Consider the following 22,044-nt stretch of genomic DNA (forward strand, 5'->3'; position numbering starts at 1 on the left):
ATGCATCAGCAGCATCTTTTTTTACTGTAATATACGACAAAAAAATAATCTTACGGTAATGACAATCTTCACAGAAAACAAACGACTGGATGCATTACAGTAATATGAATTGGGGGAATAAATGTGCTCAAATGTCCTGAAAAAAATGTAAATGCAAAAAATCTTTATAGTCCTAAACATACACAGTCAAAATTTTTGTAATTTTAATGGTAAAAGACTGTAAAAATGCTACAGTAAAAAACGTTAATTGGTAGTTACCTTAAAATATACGGTAAAATTTTTACAGTAAACATGTAGATTTACGGTAAAAAATAAAAATAAACTATTATGTAAAATATATAATTTTCTGTATAATTAACAGTAAAAATGTATATTATGTTTAAAAAGAGAGTACGTGTACTTTTTATGGTAAATTATTGTTACAATTTGGTAAAAAACAGTAATCGGGCGTCCCAGAATTCCTTGCATGACCCAGTCAATTTCATTATATTTTTTAGGAATAATTTTTATTAGGAATATGTTTCTTCTTATTTTTAACGACGGTACTGCACCTTAACATATACAGGCATCAAAATGACATCCCGAAAAGCCTGAAACGTGGTTACCGTATTTTTTACAGTGAATTTCAGGAAACCACAAATACAACCAGGATATTTTCTTGACAGGTTTCGTAAGAATCACATCACATGATCAATCAAAATGTGGATTTGGGTGAGTAAATGATGACAGAACAGTCAATTTTGGGTAAACTCACATGATAAAAGTTCATAATGTTAATGTATAATGTTGAGCTGTTAAACTCTAAATCAAGCGTACTCTTCCTATGTGCTAGCATAGTGAAACATAGTCTTACCTGACCAAAAAATGCCACTCTGAAGAAGGTTCCTAGCAGCCTCTTCCCAGAATGCATCACTTCCATCACTTTAGTATAGGCCCGATGTAATGTGTCATACAGGTGGGCCAGTTTCTATGCAAAAGCACAAAACCACATTCTTACTGTGAGATCACTGTATACTGTATTTATGATACTTGATTAATTTTCATTGCCAATAACACACAGACAGTGTGGGTGTGCACCTCAAAGTCTCTACGTTGTTCATAAATTGGGATGATAAGTTTGTAGATGTCTGAAATGAGTTCATAACGTTCAGCTTTCCATAATCCATCAGCACAAGCTTCCAACAACTCCATCAGCACCTCCTGCAGACAAACACATATCATTACACATACACATACCAAACAATATATTATGAAGTGTTACCCAATATATATTTATAAATTATAAGCAGAGTTCCCTAGCTAACACACCAACTAAACAGGTGCAATTGATACTGATTAGATAAGAAGTCTGAGAATATTTTCTGCCACAGTTTATTACAGACATTTTGAAACAGTATAATCCTTTCCAGTACATGTAGAGTCACTACAAAAGAGCTGTGGAATAAGGGTGTGGCTCAGATGCCAATGGGTGTGGCTTATGTGATAATGGGTGTGGCCATAAATTGTGTGGTCAGGTGATTGTTTGTGAACCTCGTTGAAGTGAACGTCCTGCATGCCCACGTCCTCCATCATGGCTGCCTCCTCATTGATATTTGGTGTGATCACACTGAATGCCGAGCAGCCCTGCAGGAACATTCCTGCCGAGGAGAGGGAATAGCGAGCAGAATTATATTTTGCTTTAAAGCAGGTTCAATACACTACAAAAACTCTCAAGATAATCAGGCATTTAAACTATGGCTGACCTGTGGCGAAGACTCAAAGGAGGGTAAAAACACACACCCAGGTACTATGAGATAAAATGCTCAAACTCAGGGAATTCAGAGAAAGGAACGATCGCTTCTCAACTACCCAACTGTAATGGTGTTCAAATTGACATTGCATAATAATCCATAAGCATTTTAGCTTAGCGTAAAGCTAACAATTTACACAAGGTTTATTTCTATTTCTTCTGCTCCAAACTTACTTCAAACGTACGTCTCTGTCTGCTCGTATGAATGTGACACGTCATAAGAAAGTGTTTCACCGCTGTTCAAATGCACTTTGGATCGCATCATGTTTTCCATTTATTATTTCCATTTGCCCTGTCTAATTAATAATATATTACTTAATGCCACAAACTGAGCCTTCAAACAGCACAAAGTATTGTCCTGCAACTGTGATTTTGCAGGTATAAAAAAACTGTTTTCCTATGCAAACCGGACATCTCATTATAAATGTAAAATAAACATATATTGTAAATATAAAATGGCAAGTTTTATTATAATACTTTGAATAAAAAGATAGGTCAAAAGGGACACAGTTAGTAGACATGACATAAAAGCAAATAACATTTTGAATTTGGGTTATTAATCTTATTTAAAAATGTTTGGGGTCATTTTCACCCTATATGTAAATGTTGTTGCCTAAATTTAAACACAACAGTAGATTTAAAAAATCTGTGTATATTCATTTCTTTGAGTATTTAACAGAAACTGCATGGCACATGTGAATAAAATAATAATAATAATAATAATAATAATAAGGCATTATAAAGGTAAAAGAAGACAAACAAAACCTGAAAGTCCATTCAAGGGGGCAAATATTGTACCTTAATCACTGATATATATGCAGAAGTTTGGAATAATGTACAGATTTTGCTCTTATGGATAGTAATTGGTACTTTAATTCACCAAAGTGGAATTCAACTGATCACAATGTATATTCAGGACATTAATAATGTGAAAAATTACTATTACAATTTGAACAAAATGTTCAGAACTTCTCTAAGTGTTCTCATCAAAAAATCCTCCATGTGCAGCAATGGCAGCTTTGCAGATCTTGTTAATCCAGCTGTCAGTTTGACCTTTCACCCCACACTTCCTGTAGCACTTGACCTTTCACCCCACACTTCCTGTGGCACTTGCCATAGATGCGACTGTTTAGCTGATCCCACAAAAGCTCAATGGGGTTCAGATCCGTAACACTCTTTTCCAATTATCTGTTGTCCAATGTCTGTGTTTCTTTGCCCACTCAAACCTTTTCTTTTTGTTTTTCTGTTTCAAAAGTGTCTTTTTCTTTGCAATTCTTCCCATAAGGCCTCCTGAGTCTTCTCTTTACTGTTGTACATGAAACTGGTGTTGAGCGGGTAGAATTCAATGAAGCTGTCAGCGGAGGACATGTGAGGCGTCTATTTCTCAAACTAGAGACTCTGATGTACTTATCCTCTTGATTAGTTGCACATCTGGTCTTCCACATCTCTTTCTGTCCTTGTTAGAGACAGTTGTGCATTATCTTTGAAGACTGTTGTGTACACCTTTTGTATGAATTCTTCAGTTTTTTGTGGCAATTTCAAGCACTGTATAGCCTTCATTCCATTCCACAATGATTGACTGACGAGTTTCTGTCTTTTTTGCCATTTTTGACCTAATATTGACCTTAAGACATGCCAGTCTATTGTGTGGCAACTCAAAAACAAACACAAAGCTGCCTAGATTTGATAAAAAATGACTTTTTCAGATCACATCAGTGATTTTTCACATCAGTAATGTCCTGATTATACTTTGTGATCAGTTGAATGCCACTTTGGTGAATCAAAGTACCATCTTCCTTCCCAAACAGCAAAATCTGTACATTAATCCAAACATTTGGCAGACAGTGTATATATAGATCAGTGGCGTTAATACAAAAAGTTAATGTCTGACCCTGGTACAGGCAAACAAAATCTATTGCGCCCCCTAGTGGAAGCTCACCTTTCCTCTTCAGGTACTCAGCCACAAGTGCTGCCACGTGCACATAACACATCGCTGCCTAAAAACAAACAAGCCATTGATGAAAGACATGATTACCTTTCATTATCCAGCAATGATCCTTCGTTTTAATCAACCATCAAATGAGCTTAATACACTGCTGAACCAATTAAAAGACATTAAATACTGAGTACTGGATAACTGCAAAATGAACAATCTAGGTATAAGTAGCATGAGGTGTTATACTTGAGGGTTTATATAAAAAAAACCATTTTGTTATTTGTGCAGCTTGCCTCAGACAGGTCTCCGTTCTTGATGTGTATTTTGGCCATGCTGTCCAGCCAGGTTTTGCGCAGCTCAGGGGTGCTGGTGTAAGATTTGGCCAGGCTGTACTGCAGGTCCACCAGCATCTCGGGGTCTTTTTCATGTTCCTTCATCTGCTCAGTAGCCATCAGCACGGTGCGGATCCGTTTGGTCAGGTCCTTTACGTCAGAGGGGAAAGCTGTGTGCTGGGCAAACAGGAAGAGAGAATGCTGGCAATGCAAATAGTCAAGTCTGATGTGATATGTAAATATAAATGTGATCTGAATATGAAAAGCAGGTATGGTTTCTCAGCCATCAATGTTTAATGTAGGTCTGACATTGAATTTATTATTAGGGGTGAAGGAAAATGGATTCACAGGTGCATCACGATTCTTCTCAAATGATTCAGTATAATGCATATCCAGTATAATTGCAAATTAATTATTAATCATTCTGAAAAGTTGAAATGCATCAATAAAAAGTTAAATACATTAAGAATCATTTCGGAATCAGAACGTCACGCTCTGAATCTAAATCGAATTGAACGGTGAGCTGACTAAAGATTCCCACACCTATTTATTATCTGTATAAATCTAGAAATGATTGCTTGATTACTTTTTAAATAGATTATTATGTTTGAAATTGAAACTAAACTTCATGCTCAATTCTGACTGAACTGGAGTGCTGCCTCCATAACGTCAGTGTGTATTGAATTAGCCTGCGGGCATCTCACTGTATTTACCTTCACAGTTTTATCACTGTTGGCACAATTATTAATGATGGACAGTGACTGCTGGAACCGTGTCCCACCAATCCCAATGACATCAGCGATCAGCTGACTGACGGCAATCACTACCTAAGAATAAAAAAATAAGTTCAAAGATAATGTCAGGCATCATTTTACCTAGATCGTCTCTTGCATATAAAGCAAAATTGGTGTCTGAAAGAACAAGACCTGAACAATATGGCCAAAATGGCTTCTATGGATTTAACAATGACTTTCTAGATTGACCCTATGCTTTGTGTATATGACCCATCCTGTTTGATCTCTTGCCTGCAGATGCGTACGGACAAAAGACTTCCTGCCGTTGTACTCAAAGTTACTTTTCATGAGGAAATAGAGCAGGTGGGCGGCATCACTGCGTATGGAGCTCAATTTGGAATTACAGCACTTCAGGATCTCATAACACAGGCAGGCACACATATCCGCACGCCCGTCAAAAAACGTGCAGGGAAACTGAAAAAAAAAAGACACATGGAAAGAAGAATGAGGATTGTTACTTGACAAATAATTAAAGGAATAGTTCACCCAAAATTGACATTTTCTCATCATTTAATCACCCTTATGCCATCTAAAACTCGAAAGATATTTTGATGAAAATATGATGTGTTTATATCCATTCAATGCAAGTCCATGGGGTCCAAAACTTCAAAGCTCCAAAAAAGGACATAAAGGCAGCATACAGGTAATCCATACGATTTGAGTGATTTAATCCATGTCTTCTGAAGCGATATGATATGTACTGCGCAAAACTTGCAAGGAACCGTGATCGAGCTTGAAATCCTGATCACGCCAAGGAGACGGCAGATATCAAGATTTATAGTGGAAAAAAAAGAGTTCCATTTTGGTTTGTTCTCACCCCAAACCGATTGTATTTCTTCAGAAGACATGGATTAAACTATTGGACTCATATGGATTATCTGTCTTTATATGCTTTTTGGAGCTTGGAACTTTTGGACACTGTTTACTTGCATTGTGTGGAAAATATCTTTGTGTTCCGCAGATGAAAGAAAGTGAAACAAGTTTGACATGAGGGTGAGTAAATTATAATTTTAGGGTGAACTATCCCTTTAAGAACAATCTTAGATTTTGTGTATATCATAGCTGTCCCAAAACCTAGTGAGCAGCTCACTGTCTACCTTATAAGGCAACCTCTTAACTGGAACTTAATAAGTGACTGATTTGGATAGCTCTACACTGGTACTGTGGTACTATAACTATGCACACCAGGCAACTAGTGCTCCATATGGGAGACTTTTCCATTAGCATGTTGCTAAACTTATACCGCAATACTCGCAGTCTGAAGAAAAAATTAATATTGGGACACTCTCCATAAAAAAACCTTCGGATTGTTGGCAGACAACTTGTCAGACCTGATGTGAATAGTGCCTTGGGAATCCATTGTTCCCGTTAAAAAGCTCGTCAGAACTAACAATCGCACCAAAATCCGGACTGGGTGTGAACAGGCTGGTATATCTGACCACCTACTTTACTTTATTGCTTTGCTTTACTTTAGCTTTAATCACCTCCATAGCCCCGCCCAGTAGCATTGAGCAATGAGACGGCAGTGAGAGAGCAGGTCAGTCAAGAGTAGAGAGCCAATCAGAACAGTGGGTGTTTACTGACAATTCTTAAAGGAGAAGCAGCACCAAAACCGAGTGTTTCTGACAGAGGGTCAGGGTGAAAAATTATTATGTTTTACAAATATATGGCCGTTTTTTGTGCAAAAGATTTACCAATATTATAAGTGAACCTCAAGGAACATATTCAAATAATACAAATGGCATGTCATGACCCCTTTAAGTTACAAGCCTTTGCTTCGGAAGCATGTCTATGATACCTTAAAATGCTGTCTACATGTCTAGGATGGTAAGCGTATCACTAGGTTTTAGAAAGAGCACTTACTGTTTTCTTCTCCCATGTCCTATAAATCAAAGGTGAGGGTGGTTGTGGTAGTCACCTTGTAAATGAAGGTACGTAGGGAGGTGAAGACCTGTTTCAGTGCTGTCTCTGATTATGGGATCTGGAGGAAACAGAGGTGCACCTGGAAAACCTTCTTCATTAGTGGGTTATGACCCAAATCAGCACACAGCTGCGTCTGTGGAAATATGATGTCATTTGTGATGACATAAGGCTTCAGGGAAGAACTAAATTAAACTAAACTAACAAACACACATTTCCTCTCGCTCTCTGTACCTTAAAGCCCATAATGAAGACACTGAGAGTGTCCAGCACAGTCAGACACACTTCCGTTGAGACGTTAGCTTCCAGAAGACACGTGTCAGCATCACCATGGCAATACACTGAAGGACAAAAAAGAGGTAAACAAAGATCATATAATGTAATAACTAAACTGAACAGAATTGATATAAGCTGAATTTGCCTTTAGGCACTTTCCTCTATACTTTAAATTCTCCTCCCTCCCAGTAGGTGGCGATATGCACAAAGAATGCATAACAAAACTTTTACGTGAGAAGAGCATGCTTAGGAAGGCTGGTAAAGTTGACATTTATAGTTACTTAAAAAATACTTAAATATTGATCTGTTTCTCACCCACACCTATCATATCACTTCTGAAGACATGGATTAACCACTGGGGTCAGATGGATCTCTTTAAGCTGCTTTATGTGCAAAAAATGTAGACTCTCTTTTGTACCCTTTATATAGAAGGTGCCTTTACGTTCTCTGGTTTGACTATTCTCTTCTTGGATTACACTATGCAGAGGTTGGAATTTAAATATGCATTTAAGGTGTGCCATTGATGGCGCAGGCGATGTTGTGTGCAATATATGTGTAAATAACACCATGCTTTTTCTTTTCATTTGACACCCGAAAATCTCTAATAAGTTATCCTACACAGATCCCAAGAACAATGAAACATACACATACACAGTGTGACAATATGTTCATTTAATAGAAGGTACGGTGGACAAGAATCAGTTACAGAATGAACGAGTGTGTCTTACTGTAGTTGAAAGTGTGTGCGTTCTCAAGGCTGCCCAGCTGGTGTATGCGTGTGTGCATGACGCCCCCTCTGTTACGAGACACAGGAAGAGTCAACGACTTCCTGTCCGGAGCCATAAACCCTACCCCCTCCTGGCTTCTGAGGGAAAGAAAAGCCTTTATGAGAGGTCTAGTGAGCTGTCAATCATGAGTATACAGAAAAATACCAACTTATCATATCTTTACAGTACACACTAAGTAATAGTAATGTGACCGTTTGTCCATTAGACAGAGACAAGGGAAGTGATGATATAAGCGCATAGTGTAAGCACAGTACTCTATTAGCACATGAAGACTGCAGTTTTTGTCTTTAATGGACACAAAACATGCAGATAATGAATAACTAAACAGAATACCATGTCGCCTTGTGTATTCCCTCTTAGTTCAAAAACACTCTATCAAGAATGCATGAGTGTGGAAATGCTTTAGCCGCACACAGACAACATTAAGTTAGTTAAAGGGACAGTTCACCCAAAAATGAAAATTCTGTAATCATTTACTCACACTCATGCCATCCCAGATGTGTATGACTCTCTTTCTTCAGCAGAACACAAATGAAGATTTTGAGAAGAATATCTCAGCTCTGTAGGTCCATACAATGCAAGTGAATGGTGACCAGACATTTGTAGCTCAAAAAATGACACAAAGGAAATATAAAAGTAATCCATATGACCCCAGTGTTTAAATCCATTTCTTCAGAAGTAATATGATAGGAGTGGGTGAGAATCAGATCAAAATGTAAGTCCTTTTTTCCTCTAAATCTCCACTTTAACTTTCACTTTCAGCTGTTAAAGTGAAAAGAAACAGGTACCACATGTGACTTTCAGATGTAAAAGTAAAAGTGGAGATTTAGAGTAAAAAAAGGTCTCGCCCACACCTATTATGTTGCTTCTGAAGACATGGATTAAACTACTGGAGTCTTATAGATTACTTCTATGTTTCCATTATTTGATTTTTGTACCTAAAAATGTCTGGTCACTATTCACTTGCTTTGTATGGACCTACAGAGCTGAGATGTTCTTCTAAAAATCTTTGTTTGTGTTCTGCTGAAAAAAAAGGTCATACACATCTGGGATGGCATGAGGGTGAGTAAATGATGAGAGCATTTTCATTTTTGGGTGAAGTTTACCTTTAAATTAGTGAGCATGAGTGAGCATGCTGTTAGTAAAGGTCACTCAAAAGCACACAGCTCTTACCCTGTTCAGGGGTGCCAGGATGCTACAGTATCACTGACTAACTGAACCCTCGCCAGCATTTGCGCCAATATAACATATACACACATAAAGGGGTAGCGTCATTCAAGATAGTGAACTGTACTTGAGGCTGTGTATGTGTGTGTGAGAGACAAAAGCATAGTTTCAAAGAGCAAGAGAGAGACAGACAGAGAGAGATTTGAGATGGCAGTGGTTATTGACTAGTGTTTGCTTTTGTTTGGCTCCACAGAGGAAAACTGGCAAAATCAAGTGTAATAAATATAGAGATTTTTTTAGTTTGTTTTGTCATATTTATCCTAAAGCACACAAATATGACTTAATAGCCTTAATATTCCCTGATTTTACACAAATATATCCATATTTAATCGAAAATAAAGAGCAAAGCATTTTTACCTGGCAATGAATCTCTTCCCCATATACCTGAACTGATGCAGACACACTCTGCAGAGAGAGAGAGAGAGAGAGAGAGAGAGAGAGAGAGAGAGAGAGAAGGATGGACTGAGTGCTCAGTATTCAATTATAGGACCTCAGTTCTCTGATGGTCTGATGTGATTAGTAACTGTCTGGATGACTTACTCTACTAAAGTGAAAAAGTCCATCAGCTCCATGTTTGTGGCTTTGTTCCAGTATGTAAATAAGGCATCTGAAATAAATTAATCAATCAATAAAATTAAAATAAGCAAAGGTGAGCCTATTTGTGTGCAACTGTGTATGTGGACTTTGAAAAGCATGATTTGAGGATTCCACTATTAGGGTCACTTTTTACTCTTTGGAAAATGAAACTTATTCAATTTAAGTTTCATCTAGGTTAAAACATTTATCTGTTCATGATCTGATAATAGCCTTGATCAAGCTTCTGGTATAATGTGTGACAGAGTGGATTTCTGAAAGTGTTTACGATGGACTTTTGGAGACTTTTTGAGCAGCAAGCCTTGGACTTCCTAATAAAATAAGTTAGTTAGCAGTCAATCAAAAGAAACAAGAAATGGATTGTTTCTGAATCTGAACCACTTTGGTATTGTAACTTAATAAAGCAACTCTCAGATCATTTACATCTCTGATAATCAAACTGCCACTGCTACCTTAGTAGTGATGTCACACAAATTGTGTTTTTAAATCCTTAAAGGGATCATTTACTCACCCTCATGTCACCCCAGATGTGTCTGACTTTCTTTTTTCAGCAGAACACAAATGAAGAGTTTTAGAAGAATATCTCAGCTCTGTAGGTCCATACAATGCAAGTGAATGGTGATCAGAGCTTTGTAGCTCCAAATATTACATAGAGGAATCATAAAAGTAATCCATAAGACTCCATGTCTTCAGAAGCAATATAAGAGGTGTGGGTGAGAAACAGATCAATATTTAAGTCTTTTTTTACTATAAATCTCCACCTTTGACCAGCCCCGATCAGAAGGTGGCAATATGCACACACAAAAAAGAAGAAGAATGTGGAAGTGAAAGTAGAGATTTATAGTAAAAATGACTTAAAAATGTATCTGTTTTTAACCCACACCTATCATATCACTGGAGTCATTTGAATTACTCTAATGCTGCTTTTATGTGCTTTTTGGAGCTAAAAGGTCTGGTCACCATTCACTTGCATTGTATGGACCTACAGAGCTGAGATATTCTTCTAAAAATCTTAATTTGTGTTCAGCAAAAGAAAGAAAGTCAAACATATCTGGGATGGCATGAGGGTGAGTAAATGATGAGAGAATTTTCATTTTTGGGTGGACTGTCCCTTTAAGAAAAGGTGTCATGCAGAATTTCTGTGATTTTAAGACTTATTATACATTTATTATAGAGGCTTAGGTCAAAAGTTTGGGTGGGGACAAGCCCATAAGGGTGAAATTCTAGCAAACAAGACACTTCAATACTCTTAAAAATGTGTAAAACTTATAAAAAAGACAATAAAATGTTTAAGACTGTTCTAGTACATCCTTTTAAGACCACAACGATTGCATTTTAAGCATTTTTCTTTCAAACCAACCCAGTTCTTACCTTCAGACATGCTCTTTAGAACATGGAGGAAACACATGAGCAGGTTTTTGATTTCTTCTCTGTCCAATTTATCACAGCGCAGCACAGAGCTGCCCAGAGCAGAGGCTGACTGGGTCTGTCATACACACATGTACACAAATGCACACATGGATGAGGTACTGTACATAATGGAAGACACATCAAAATATCACACCACAGCTGATTGAGGGCCATCAGAGACCCTACGTAAACCCACGTAACACCACCACACACAAACACACAAAGCAGGAAACACACAAAGTAAACATGCAGTTATACATAAAAGATTAGAAACCACACACACACACACACACAAACACAGGTTAATTCCCCAGATTGGGACACTCTGGGTTGCTCTACTTGTATGGTGTCTGTAATTCTGCTAGTATCGTTGACATAGAGGGCGGGACTTGAGAGCAGTGAGAAATCCATTGTGACACGTTTGGCTGCCCGGCTGAGGGGGGTGGAGTCCTCTGGTTCAGGGGGGAGGGGCAATACGGTGAGGGTGTGTCTACGTGTGAACCTCTCTTTCGGCTAAGAGGTCAGATGAGGAGTATAAGAGTCAAGAGAGGAGTATAAGAGTTAGGAGAAATTAGGAAAACTGATATATGGATTATAATGGCACGCCTCACTCTATATCTGGTTCACTTTCATTGTGAGGGGGTTGAAATCTCCCTCATAGTCAGCCATGATTCATTTAATCTATGAGGGAAAGCAGGGGGGTTACTGAGATTAAAGGAATGTTCTGGGTTCAGTACATGTTAAGCTCAATCGACAGCATTTGTGCATAATATTGATTACCACAAAAATGTATTTTGACTCGTCGATCCTTTTCTTTAAAAAACAAAAAACACTTACAATGGTGCTGCACTTACAATGGAAGTGAATGGGGCCAATTTTTGATGACAAAAAATTCCCACTGTTTCAAAAGTGCAGCCACAAGACACAAACAATCATGATTTTCATGTGATACTATCGCTTACTAACCTTTTATGTGTAAAGTTATAGCCAATTTTACAACTTCGTAACCATGATGATGTAATGAAACAAACTCTAAAATGCCAGTAAACATTTTAAGGCTCAAATAATACACAAGTTTTCACAGAAGAATAATGCTTTTATAATATTATAAGCTTCACATTTCTGCCTTTAAACCCTCCAAAAATTGGCCCCCATTCACTTCCATTGTAAGTGCTTCACTGGAACCGCCATCTTTGCTTTGAAATAATTGAAATTGAAATGCGAGTTGAAATAAATGTTTTTGGTAATCAACATTATGCCACAAACGCTGCCGATTGAGCTTAACTTGTATTGAACCCGGAAAATTCCTTTAAGTGAGTAGTTTTTGATCATGTGATCCAAACATGTCAGCCCCCTTGAGGGGGACCACCCCATACAGAATAAAACTGCTTTTATAAGGTTACTGATAAGACTAGAGTTCTCATCTTATGTTAGTGCTCATGAGTTATTACATATATTTCAACATTTCTATTCATTTCTTTGGGAGTAAACAATTTTTGATGAGCAAAAAAATAAATATTGAGTGACTGCAGTTTCCAAGTGACAATAAAACTAACTGAAACATTTTCAAGTGAAATAAAAATGAAAACAGAAATAAATACTTTTCCTCAGAATGACTCATGGAATGAGAAATATACTGTGGCATTACAGATATTTCATGACTTCACATGTTCGTTTAGTGTATTAAAGGCATGTGGACAAGTGTATCCTACATCACAGCTACAGTTCAAGTTCCCCCTAGCACATGTGTTGGAGAAAGGAACTCTTCCTGAACTTTAAGGGACCTCCATTTAGTATTGTTTGAAAAGACAAAAGGAGGAGATTCGATTTAAATAAGGTCAATAAGGGTTACTTTTGAGTCTTAGAAACAACATCAGTTTCAGTCTGACTTACCTTATCCAGGGAGCTGGTCTTCTCTGGCAGGCTGTTTCCTGAATCTGTGCTGACCAAAGAACCTCGGGAGTCAGCGTGCCGCACAGAGCCGATGTTGGGTGTGGAGGTGTGAGGAGACGCTACACACAGAAAAAACTTTATTCATAGAAAAATCTACTGATAATCTCACTGTGAATGAAAGCATTCAGTTGTTGGTAATGATGTTTTTGATGTCAGGTAAAGTAACTCACCAGTTCCTGAGATGACCCCAAACACATCTTTATGAAGGCTGTTATCAAGGTTCCCAACAGGCTTTTGGGGGGTTGCCATAGAGATGTTGGGGTCATCTCGCCCATTCTGAACACAAATACGAAAGATCAGTTTAATTCTATAGGGAAGTTCTAGAAAATGACACAATGATGATAGAAAGAGACACAGCTGAGACATACTGCAGCAGATTCACCTGGTTGGTGGTAAAGTGAGACGTGTCTCTCACGTTTAGTCTGTGAACATTCTCCTGTAGCAACCCAAACAAGGGTAGATAGAGTGTGGCCAACCTGGCCTGCTGACTCTGCACACATACACACACACACACAGGTTAGGGTTCTACTGGTTAAATCTGAGGCCATTTTAGCCAGTGATATCTAAGTGCATTCCTAACTTACTGACCTTTGTGGCATAGCGATCGTCAAATGTGTGTTTGATCATCAGAATTTTTAACACTTGAATGGCAATCTGGTGGACCTCGCCAAACTCCTGAAGGGCACCACACACCTCTCTTAGCAACAGACCCACTAGAAAGTGATTCCTGCAGAAATCATCAGTCAGGGAATAGTCCAACTGCAGATCTGAAGAAGACATAGAAAAAAGAAAGGAGAAAGAAATCCATTACAGACACCACAAATAAACAGTTTAACCCACAGCTAATTTAGCAAGATGTGTTTCAAATATTTATTTATAAACACTTAAAGGGACAGTTCACCAAAATAAAAAAATAAATTCTCTAATAATTTTCTTTCCCTCATGCCATCCCAGATATGTTTCTTTCTTCTGCAGAACACAAACAAAGAAATAGAGGAATATCTCAGCTGTGTAGGTCCATACCATACAAGTGAATGGTGATCAGAATGTTGAAGCTCCAAAAAGCACCTAATGGCAGCATAAAAGTAATCCATATGACTCCAGTGGTTAAATCCATGTCTTCAGAAGCGATATGATAGGCGAGGTTGATTAAGAGATCAATGTTGAAGTACTTTTTTTTTTTACTATAAATCTCCAATTTAACTTTCATGTTCACATTCTTCTTATTTACTTTTTAGCGATTCATATTCTTCATAAATATCACCACCCTCTGGGGTGAGAGGAGAATTTAGAGTAAAAATGGGCTAGAATATTGATCTGTTTCTCACCCACACCTATCATATCTCTTCAGAGCACATGGATTAAACCACTGGTGACATATGTATTACTTTCATGCTGCCTTTATGTGCTTTTTATGAGTTTCAAAGTTCTTTCCAGCATTTACTTGCACTGAATGGACCACCAGAGATGAGATATTTTTCAAAAAATCTTTGTGTTTTGCTGATGAAAGTAAGTCATACACGTCTGGGATGGCATGAGGGCGAGTAAATGATGAGAGAATTTTCATTTTGGGGTGAACTATTACTTTAAGATGATCTAAAAGATAATTTTTAGCAGTGCCTTACACAACACAAACCTCTTTGAAAAATATGCACTACACAGAGGGTTTGGTACAGTGAATAACATATACTGTGAAACATGCATGACATGATATTTCATAGGCAGATACAGTGGCCATATAGTAATCGACATAGTAGGGTGTCCACTCTGCATCAGGAACATGAAACCATCATTATTTTATGACACTGAAGAGATCATTCATTAAGACTCAACACACAGGAACACTGTTGAGTCACAGGGCAAGCGCACTGCTCACCTACACATCTGGCATGAGCCTCCTTATTGTGACACAGATAAGCTAGCACACACAAAGAAAGACAGAGGAAAGAAGAAAATAGTGGAAAGCCACAGTAGAAGACAAACATGTCAGCAATAGGTACAGAAAGAGTCAACAGAGAAAAGGAAGGATCTAAATTCTTCCGAACGAAACATTTTAAGAGAAACAGCAGACAATTTCTTGAGACTATTTCAACAGCAGTCTCCTGAAGAAGACTGTCATATGTGTACCTTGAAACCTCTGAATGCGGCCCTTTCCGAAAGGCATGGGCAGGTTGAGAGGGACGTAATGCTCATGATTGCACACCACCCGCAGAAACTCAAACTTAAACTCATACAGCGTCTGCAGGACAGACATAGACACAGTTATTTGAAAGTAGATTTAAGGATTAGTATTGAGATTATATAATTATGCTGATGTGAATGAATATGTACCTTTGGATCTCCAGGTACGAAACAGGTAATGTAATTGTTTATCTGCTTAAAGACAAATCCTCGATCCATAAAGGTAAAACAGCGCTGTGGAACAAATAGTGAGAGGGCATTGAGGGAACATTTAATTGAAACCAGCAACGAAACCAATTTAATTATGTGATGTCCTGGATAAATGAAAGTGCTCACAGACAAATCATGGATTGATTAGAGGTGATGCATCATAGAGGCGCTTCACAAACAAATGATCAAATATTTCAATTGCTTGCAGCAGAGGAAGGGGGCAGTTTAACTCCTGGCTTTACCTTTACGAAGACGGCAAGGCTGTGGTTGGCATTGCGGGCAGCGTCCAGATTGTCTTTGTACTTCTGGGTGATGTGGGGCATCAGCATGTTCACCAGTGTCTCCACAGCATGGTGGAATGAAGCCGTGAATCGCTGGTTTCTGGATAGCTGCACATATAAGTATGTAAAAGCACAGCTCAGAAAAAAATAAGAGGACTTACAAAAATGAGTGAAACATGTTACACTACCTAACATAGAATGCCATACAAAATGAACCATGGTAAACACTATTTTATTGCAGTAACAAAAGCTGCAGTAGTAGCAATTATATTTTGGCAAAATAAAAGGTTACTATGGTATATTTATGTAAAGGGTAGTTCTGGGTAAGACCTAATCTTATTCCTCACCTTCACCTTGTCACTCTCCATCAGGTACTGAGCCATTGACTTCACCAGGGCTTCGAAAAAATACCACGAATACTAAAACACCAACGTAAACATTTTAACCCATGAAACACGAATACAAAACCAACCACCTCAGGACAAATGTTTCTTTGGGTAGTTAATAATAATAGTAGCCTCTAACACAGTGTGTATGTGTTGATGTATTGTGAGGTCATTGAGGGGTATTTCCATCCTTATCTTGAAAATTGTGTATAGTACCTTGAGGAGCTTGTTGCTGGTTAGAAAGTCAGTCGAAGGCTTTAAAATTGAAGTCATGGCTTTGGCAAGCTCTTCATGCACTGTCTTACTGTTATTGGTTGAGTAGGATTCTGTTCTGAACACATACTGAAACAAAGCAAAGCAAAGCAAAGCAAAACAAAACGAGCAAAACAGAACAGAACAGAACAACCACAAAACACAACACAGAAAAGCAAAAAAATAAATAAAATAACAAAGCAAAGCAAAACAAAACATAGCATAACATAAGATGACATAACATAACATAACATAAGATAACATAACATAATATAACATAAGATAACATAACATAACATAACATAACATAAAATAACATAACATGACATAATGTGACATGACATAAAATAATATAATATAACATAACATAACATAAAATAACATAACATGACATAATGTGACATGACATAAAATAATATAATATAACATAACATAAGATAAGATAACATAAGATAACATAACATAAGATAACATAAGATAAGATAACATAACATAAGATAAAATAACATAATATAAGATAAGATAACATAACATAACATAAGATAAAATAACATAATATAACATAAGATAACATAACATAACATAACATAACATAAGATAAGATAACATAACATAAGATAACATAACATAACATAACATAATATAACATAATATAACATAACATAACATAACATAAGATAAGATAACATAACATAACATAACATAAGATAAATATAACATAATATAACATAAGATAACATAACATAACATAACATAAGATAAGATAAATATAACATATAACATAACATAAGATAAGATAACATAATATAACATAAGATAACATAACATAATATAACATAAGATAAATATAACATAAATATAACATAAGATAAATATAACATAACATAACATATAAGATAAGATAACATAACATATAACATAAATATAACATAAGATAAGATAAACATAACATAATATAAATATAATATAACATAATATAACATAACATAACATAAGATAAGATAACATATAACATAATATAAATATAAGATAAGATAAGATAACATATAAGATAACATAACATAAATATAACATAACATAATATAACATAATATAACATAACATAACATAAGATAAGATAACATAACATAACATAATATAACATAATATAACATAACATAACATAAGATAAGATAACATAACATAATATAACATAATATAACATAACATAACATAAGATAAGATAACAAAAGATAACATAACATAATATAACATAATATAACATAACATAACATAACATAAGATAAGATAAGATAACATAACATAAATATAAGATAACATAAATATAACATAACATAATATAACATAATATAACATAAATATAACATAACATAAATATAAGATAAATATAACATAACATAAGATAAGATAAGATAACATAACATAAGATAAATATAACATAACATAAATATAATATAACATATAATATAAATATAATATAAATATAACATATAACATAATATAAGATAAGATAACATAACATAATATAACATAATATAACATAAATATAACATAACATAACATAAGATAAGATAACATAAAGATAACATAACATAAGATAAATATAAGATAACATAACATAACATAATATAACATAATATAACATAACATAACATAAGATAACAAAAGATAACATAACATAAGATAACATAAGATAAGATAACATAACATAAGATAAAATAACATAATATAAGATAAGATAACATAACATAATATAACATAAGATAAGATAAATATAACATAACATAACATAAGATAAAATAACATAATATAACATAATATAACATAACATAACATAACATAACATAACATAAGATAACATAACATAATATAACATAACATAACATAACATAACATAACATAATATAACATAATATAACATAAATATAACATAACATAAATATAAGATAACATAAGATAACATAACATAAGATAACATAACATAAGATAAGATAACATAACATAACATAACATAACATAAGATAAAATAACATAATATAACATAAGATAACATAACATAACATAACATAACATAAGATAAGATAACATAACATAATATAACATAATATAACATAACATAACATAATATAACATAACATAAGATAAAATAACATAATATAACATAAGATAACATAACATAACATAAGATAAAATAACATAATATAACATAAGATAACATAACATAACATAAGATAAAATAACATAATATAACATAAGATAACATAACATAACATAACATAACATAAGATAAAATAACATAATATAACATAAGATAACATAACATAACATAACATAAGATAAGATAAGATAACATAATATAACATAATATAACATAACATAACATAACATAACATAAGATAAAATAACATAACATAACATAAGATAACATAACATAACATAACATAACATAATATAACATAACATAACATAACATAATATAACATAAGATAACATAACATAACATAACATAACATAAGATAACATAACAAGATAAGATAACATAACATAACATAACATAAGATAACATAATATAACATAAGATAACATAACATAAAATAAGATAACATAACATAAGATAAGATAAGATAACATAAGATAAGATAACACAACATAAGATAAAATAACATAATATAATATAACATAAGATAACATAATATAACATAAGATAAGATAACATAACATAAGATAAAATAACATAACATAAGATAACATAACATAACATAATATAACATAAGATAACATAACATTACACAACATAGCATAATATAACATAACATAAAATAATATAACATAAGATAACATAACATAACATCACAAAAAAAAACACAAAACAAAACAATTTAATTAGTAACTTCAAGAAAAGTGCACCAATGTTGTTGTCCTGTTGCTTAAGCAGTAACCAAATTGAACTATTGTTTGATTCTTTATAATATGCAGAACTGAATTTACCTTCACATATGATCTCAGATAGTGCTCTAGACCCTCTTCGTGGCACTGGGCAACAATGTGTACCATGACCCTGCAGTGAAAAAAGATACAAGAGAACATGTGAGAAGCAGTCAGAGAGACTTTTTTTTTCCCCCTGTTCTTATTTTGGTGACACTTGGTCTCTCACCTGGTGGTGTTTACAGCCACGTCCTCATTACTGGCGCTGGTCAGAACACAAACCAGCTGGTTCAATATAGTCGGCAGGAATTTGATCATCACATGACCTTCCATGGCATGAAGACTCTGGAGATTTATGGGCAATGTAATGTCATTAGGCAAACCATAATAATAACATTTACTGCTTTGCAAAATGAACATGAAATATAAAGTAAATATGTGAAAGAAAACATCACAAATATGGACAAAAACCTTCTTTTCTAACTTCTCTAAGTTTTGGGCACATGCTCACCTTGAGGTATTTGACCAGCTCACCCTCAGTCAGATGGGTAGCACCAGACTGCATACTCTGGTAATGATGAAAGAAATTGTGGAGGTGCTGATCCTGAGGAGGTGAAGCAGAGATGAATCTTTCAAAATGTCTCTACAAGGCTACATTTTCAATTAAATAATGTAATAAGAGTTGATCATGACATTGGAATTGATAATGACATTGGAAGTTAATAAGAAAATAATGAATAAATACAGTGTGTGTATATATATATATATATATATATATATATATATATATATATATATATATATATACACTGTTTATTATATATAGAGAGAGATTGTATTTAGCAATACCTGAGTGTAGATGGTAGAGACAAGATGTGTGGTCACCCTGAAGAGAGGACGCCCTCCGTCCACCCACTTTATCTCAGGACAAGAGTGCTGCAAACACAGCATAATATGTTTCCATGGTGTATTTCAATTATAGCCTACTGAAAGGCCATCCATAGGAAAGAGAAATCACAAATTAGATCTCCTTAATGTCTTAATTGTTTCTCCAAGACAGCAATGACATTGTGGTGATGTGGGCGTGCCTGAGTGACGTCTGTTGAGTGCGAGGCAGGGAGAGGAAGAACGGTAAGGATTGACACCTGTGGGAAATTATCTCTAACAGCTGTTTTGTAAACTAAGTGTTGGAAGGGATAAAAGGGCAGTCCAGACCGCCGGAAGAGAGAGAGATATGCACAAAGCTGTCTGTATGTTTCCATTTGTTTAATGTAACTGCTGAAAAGCAGTGCGTTTATTTTGTGTGATGCTGAAAAGCAAAGTTTTGTTGTACACTGACAATTGAAAGTCTTACGTTTGGATGTTTACCCGGCTACCGCTTCCTCCTTCAGCTGAGAGAAGGAGATCTGCCACATTGGTGCCGAAACCCGGGATTTTAAAGGAGGAAGCGGGAGCCGGCTAAACATCCTAAGACTTTTAATCGCACAAAATCCATGCACTGTTTTTCAGCAATTATGTTAAACAAATGGATACACTCAGACAGCTTCGTGCAACTCTCTCTTCCGGCGGTCTGGACTGCCCTTTTATCCCTCTCCAGCTCTCACTGTAACACAAAACAGCTGTTAGAGACAATTTCCCACAGGTGTCAATCCTTACCGCTCTACCTCTCCCTGCCTCGCTCTCCACAGATGTCACTCGGCCACGCCCACATCACCACAGACATCTAATGGAGAGCAAATTAAGACTTTAATGAGGTCCTGTTTCTCTCATTTTTTTTTCCTGAGAAAAAGACACCAGTAACCCCTCATGTGTCTCCCCTATAGTTTCATTAGAGATCTCAATAATAGCTGGGTTTCCATCCACATATTTTATGTGCATATTTTATAGCAGGTTTATTGACACTTTTGAAATATAGCTTAGATCCGCACGGTAAAGTCATAAAAACTGTGTGATGCACTGTTGATCTCAGACATGAGACAATTCTTTATAGTGTTTAGTCTGTGTGTTCTAGACTGGGAGTATTTTATTAATAAAACACTCACAGTGGCTAAAATGTATCCAGAAGTGACCATTTTGTTCTTTTGTACAGATGGGATGGAAACACAGCTTTATTCGCACATTGTTTTTGCATATTATTATTTTTCACGTAAATTAAATTAGCAAAAAACATCCACATGCCATCCACATTCACTTTATTCCTCTACACTTTTAGATAAAAATGGTCTTTATTTATTTCTATAAAAGATTTTATGAGAAACATCAGATGCAAAGTCTGATGCTTCAAAGAAACATTCAGTAACAGAGAACTCCACTACGCTTTGGAAGCGCAACCACTGAGAGGTAACATTTTACTCATGGGCACTGAACATACAGTATGTAAATATATATATTTATTTTAAATGATAGCATGCAATAAGATCCACTCAGACCTCTGAGCAAAGCCAGAAGGTCAATAATAATCTGATTCAGAACAGTTCATAACAGATTAACATTTGGTAAGCAAATAGGCTAGAGTTTTGTCCAGAAGGGCATGATTTTATTATGACTGCGCACTGTGGTTTTACCTTGCTTACACCCTCCTGGCAGCTGAGGTAACCATTTGGTAGGTTGGATGCCACAGAGATGTGCTGCTCACTCATAACTACACGACCATCTTTAAGCAAAGTGAGCCAAGCAGAACCAACTGGCAGAAAGAAAGCAAGAAAAACACTGAAAGAACACAGAAGACTTGTTCTTCTTTCTCTCTCTCTGATCATATCATGGACATTCTATATCCCCAAAAAACATCAG

At 35.4% G+C, this 22,044-nt stretch overlaps 1 pseudogene; it reads right to left on the bottom strand.

Annotated features, from left to right (window-relative positions):
- LOC127654243 (dedicator of cytokinesis protein 9-like) overlaps window positions 1-22,044 on the bottom strand; it is an 88,250-nt pseudogene that overhangs the window by 17,703 nt on the left and 48,503 nt on the right.

This window comes from Xyrauchen texanus, chromosome 13 (assembly GCF_025860055.1).
Source record: "Xyrauchen texanus isolate HMW12.3.18 chromosome 13, RBS_HiC_50CHRs, whole genome shotgun sequence".
NCBI classification, from domain to species: Eukaryota; Metazoa; Chordata; class Actinopteri; order Cypriniformes; family Catostomidae; genus Xyrauchen; species Xyrauchen texanus.